Source organism: Triticum aestivum, chromosome 4D (genome assembly GCF_018294505.1).
Source record: "Triticum aestivum cultivar Chinese Spring chromosome 4D, IWGSC CS RefSeq v2.1, whole genome shotgun sequence".
In the NCBI taxonomy this organism is placed as follows: Eukaryota; Viridiplantae; Streptophyta; class Magnoliopsida; order Poales; family Poaceae; genus Triticum; species Triticum aestivum.
The window spans coordinates 484,359,168-484,364,512 of record NC_057805.1 but is presented as its reverse complement, the minus strand read 5'-3'; positions in this window follow the sequence as shown (position 1 = coordinate 484,364,512).

Here is a 5,345-nt window from a genome sequence, read left to right as displayed (position 1 = left end):
TCTTGCAATGGGAGAGGTGCTTAGTTTTGGGTTCAATCTTGCGGTATCCTCACCCAGTGACATAGTAGGGGTAGCGAGGCACGTATTGTATTGTTGCCATTAAGGGTAAAAAGATGGAGTTTTTATCATATTGCCTGAGTTTATCCCTCTACATCATGTTTAAGGCGTTACTCCATTCTTATGAACTTAATACTCTAGATCCATGCTGGATAGCGGTCGATGTGTGGAGTAATAGTGGTAGATGCAGGCAGGAGTCGGTCTACTTGACAAAGACATGATGCCTATATTCATAATCATTGCCTTGGATATCGTCATAACTTTGCGCTTTTCTATCAATTGCTCGACCGTAATTTGTTTACCCACCACATGTTTTCTTTCAAGAGAGAAGCCTCTAGTGAAACCTTTGGCCCCCGGGTCTATTTTCTATCATATATTTTCAGATCTATAAACCAAAAAACCCAAAAATACCTTGCTGCAATTTATTTATATTTACTTTAGTTTGCCTTTTTATTTATCTTTTTTACCTATCTCTATTTGATCTCACTCTTGTTCGAGACTGTGAAGGGATTGACAACCCCTTTTTCACGTTGAGTGCAAGTGTTTGTTAGTTTGTGCAGGTGCATAGATTGGAGACTTGCTTGTGCCTCCTACTGGGTTGATACCTTGGTTCTTAACTGAGGGAAATACTTATCTCTACTTTGCTGCATCACCCTTTCCTCTTCAAGGGAAAAATCAACGCAAGCTCAAGAAGTAGTAGGAAGAATTTCTGGCGCCGTTGCCAAGGAGGTTCTACATCAAGCCTACCAAGCACCCATCATAAACTCTCATCTCTTGCATTATATTATTTGCCATTTGCCTCTCGTTTTCCTCTCCCCCACTTCTAAAACGGTTTCAGAAAAACACAAAAATATTTGCCTTTTTATTTGCCCTTCTTTCGTTCGTCTTTTCGTTTGCTTTTGGGTTGCTTATGTACTAGATAGTTTGTTCTGCTATCATGGCTAGTCCTTCTACCATCGTTAGTACCCCTGGAAGTGATGTTCTCAATTTTAAGCAAAGGGAGGGAGAAAATTTAAAAGATGCTTGGTATAGAATTTGCAATGCTCAAAATAGATCTAATCGTAAGCAATCTACTACCATTCTCCTTCGCAATTTTTATGTGGGTGTTACTACTTGGTATAGATATGTGTTAGATACCATTACCGGAGGTAATTTCTTGGGTAGCCATACTTTGGATGCTTGTAATGCTATGATAGATTTGGTAGGCTCACCACCACTCATGGTTAATGAAACAGTTTTAACTTTGGAACATGTGATGCAATGGCTTTATATTATTGAGAATAAAATTTCTACCATAAGATCCACAATCATATTACTTAAATCGCATCAAAGGTGGGAATGACTTTAAAGAATCTAAAGGAAAAGGAACCCATAGTTAATGAGAAAATAGATCTAGGTTCTACTAGAATTGATAAGTTAGAAGATATTATTACCAACTTGGGTTCCGCTTTTGCCTTTGTTAAAACTACTCCAAATTTTCCTCCCGCCAAGACTACTAAGTTTGTTTATGTTCCTAAAAATAAAGGTGAATCATCTAGTAAAGGAAACGAAGATCTTAAGATGATAAGTGTTCACCCTAGCTTTGTCAATATCATGAAACAACCAATTCTTATGAATGAATTTCTTGATTTCCTACTGAGGAGTGTGATTATCAATAAAATCAAATAACTTCCTAGGAGGCACAAAAGTGCAATCGAAGAATTGCATACCAAAGAAGATAATACCTAGACCTATGTTTTATGCCTAGCTAGGGGCGTTAAACAATAGCGCTTGTTGGGAGGCAACCCAATTTTGCTTTTGTGTTTTTGATTTTTGGTTCTGTTTTTCAATAAATACACATTATTACTTCTGTAGTAATTGTGTTTTGGTGTTTTAATTAGTGTGTGAGCCAAGCAAGACCTTTGGGATGATCTATGGTGATAGTTGATTTGATCTTGCTGAAAAACAGAAACTTTTGCGCTCATTGCCAGAATTTTAAAAAATCACAGCAGGGAGCTTTTGATCGGAATTTTTTACACAAGATTGATATACAAATTTCCCAGATTGTCCTAAGATTTTAGAATTTTTGGAGTTATAGAAGTATACGAAGTTTTCAGATTGCTACAGACTATTTTGTTTTTAACAGATTCTGTTTTCTATGTGGTGTTTGCTTATTTTGATGAATCTATGGGTAGTATCGGGGGATATGAACCATGGAGAAGTTGGAATAAAGTAGATATAACACCAATATAAATTTAGAATCAGTTCACAACAGTACCTAAAGTGGTTGTTTATTTTATTATACTAACGGATCTCATGAGTTTTCTGTTGAGTTTTGTGTTGTGAAGTTTTCAAGTTTTGGGTAAAGATTTGATGGACTATGGAATAAGGAGTGGCAAGAGCCTAAGCTTGGGGATTCGCAAGGCACCCCAAGGTAATATTCAAGGACAACCAAGCATCTAAGCATGGGGATGCATCTAAGGTTGGGGATGCCCCGGATGGCATCCCCTCTTTCATCTTTGTTCCATCGGTAAATTTACTTGAGGCTATATTTTTATTCACCACATGATATGTGTTTTGCTTGGAGCGTCTTGTATGATATGAGTCTTTGATTTTTAGTTTGCCACAATCATCCTTGTTGTACACACCTTTTGAGAGGGACACTCATGAATCGTGAATTTATTAGAATACTCTATGTGCTTCACGTATATCTTTTGAGCTATGCAGTTTGCTCTAGTGCTTCACTTATATCTTTTGAGCTAGGAAGTTTTCTCTAGTGCTTCACTTATATCTTTTGAGCTAGGTAGTTTTCTCTAGTGCTTCACTTATATCTTCTTAGAGCACGGTGGTGGTTTTGTTTTAAAAAAATATTGAACTCTCATGCTTCACTTATATTATTTTGAGAGTCTCTAAACAACATGGTAATTTGCTTAGGTTGTGAATTTAGTCCTAATATGATGGGCATCCAAGAGGGATATAATAAAAACTTTCATATAAAGAGCATTGAATACTATGAGAAGTTTGATTCCTTGCGATTGTTTTGAGATATAAAGATGGTGATATTAGAGTCATGCTAGTGAGTAATTGTGGATTGTTAGAAATACTTGTGTTGAAGTTTGTGATTCTGGTAGCATGCACGTATGGTGAACCGTTATGTGATGAAGTCGGAGCATGATTTATTTTTTAGTTGTCTTCCTTATGAGTGGCGGTCGGGGACGAGCGATGGTCTTTTCCTACCAATCTATCCCCCTACGAGCATAAGTGTAGTACTTTGTTTCGATGACTAATAAATTTTTGCAATAAGTATGTGAGTTCTTTATGACTAATGTTGAGTCCATGGATTATATGCACTCTCACGATTCCACTATTTCTAGCCTCTCTAGTATCGCGCAACTCTCGCCGGTGCATTACACCCACCATATACCTTCCTCAAAACAGCCACCATACCTACCTATTATGGCATTTCCATAGCCATTCTGAGATATATTGCCATGCAGCTTCACTGTTTTGTTTTATTATGACACATATCATCATTGTCACATATTGCTTTGCATGATCGTAAGATAGCTAGCATGATGTTTACATGGCTTGTCCGTTTTTTATGTCATTGCTACGCTAGATCATTGCATATCCTGGTACACCGCCAGAGGCATTCATATAGAGTCATATTTTGTTCTAGTATCGAGTTGTAATTCTTGAGTTGTAAGTAAATAAAAGTGTGATGATCATCATTATTAGAGCATTATCCCATGTGAGGAAAGGATGATGGAAGCTATGATTCCCTCACAAGTTGGGATGAGTCTCCGGACTTTATAAAAAAAATAAAAGAGGCCAAAGAAGCCCAAATAAAAAATAAAAGAGGCCAAAGAAGCCCAAACAAAAAATGAGAGAAAAGAGAGAAGGGACAATGTTACTATCCTTTTTCCACACTTGTGCTTCAAAGCAGCACCGTATTCTTCATGATAGAGAGTCTCCTATGTTGTCACTTTCATATACTAGTGGGAATTTTTCATTATAGAACTTGGCTTGTATATTCCAATGACAGGCTTCCTCAAATTGCCCTAGGTCTTCGTGAGCAAGCAAGTTGGATGCACACCCACTTAGTTTTCTTTTTGAGATTTCATACACTTATAGCTCTAGTGCATCCATTGCATGGAAATCCCTACCCACTCACATTGATATCTATTGATGGGCATCTCCATAGCCCGTTAATATGCCTAGTTGATATGGGACTTTCTCCTTCTTTTTTGTCTTCTCCACAACCACCATATTCTATTCCACCTATAGTGTTATATCCATGGCTCACGCTCATGTATTGCGTGAAAGTTGAAAAAGGTTGAGAACACCAAAAGTATGAAACAATTGCTTGGCTTGTCATCGCGGTTGTGCATGATGAAATACTTTGTGTGATGAAGATGGAGCATACCCAGACTATATGATTTTGTAGGGATAACTTTCTTTTGCCATGTTATTTTGAGAAGGCATAATTGCTTTATTAGTATGCTTGAAGTATTATCGTTTCTATGTCAATATTAAACTTTTGTTTTGAATCTAATGGATCTGAATATTCATACCACAATAAAGAAGATTACATGAATAAATATGTTACGTAGCATTCCACATCAAAAATTCTTCTTTTATCATTTACCTACTCGAGGACGAGCAGGAATTAAACTTGGGGATGCTTGATACGTCTCCAACGTATCTATAATTTTTGATTGTGCCATGCTATTATATTATATGTTTTGGATATTTTATATGCATTAATATGCTATTTTATATTATTTTTGGGACTAACCTATTAACCTAGAGCCCAGTGCCAGTTTCTGTTTTTCCCCTTGTTTTTGAGTTTTACAGAAAAGGAATATCAAACGGAGTCCAAATGGAATAAAACTTTACGATGATTTTTCTTGGACCAGAAGACATCCACGAAGCTTGGAGAGGGGGGCAGAAGCTTCCCGAGGAGGCCACAAGCCTCCGAGGCGTGCCTCGGGGGCGCCCTGAGGGCTTGTGGGCCCCTTGGGAGTCCTCCAACCCTAATTATTACACTATAAATTCCCAAACCAACAGAAGCGTCCACCAAAATACTTTTCCACCGCCGCAAGCCTCTGTTCCCGTGAGATCCCATTTTGGGCCCTTTTCCGGTACCCTGCCGAAGGGGGATTCGATCACGGAGGGCATCTACATCAACCTTGCTGCCCTTCCGGTGAAGCGTGAGTAGTTTACCACAGACCTATGAGTCCATAGCTAGTAGCTAGATGGCTTCTTCTCTCTCTTTGATCTTCAATACAAAGTTCTCCTCGATGTTC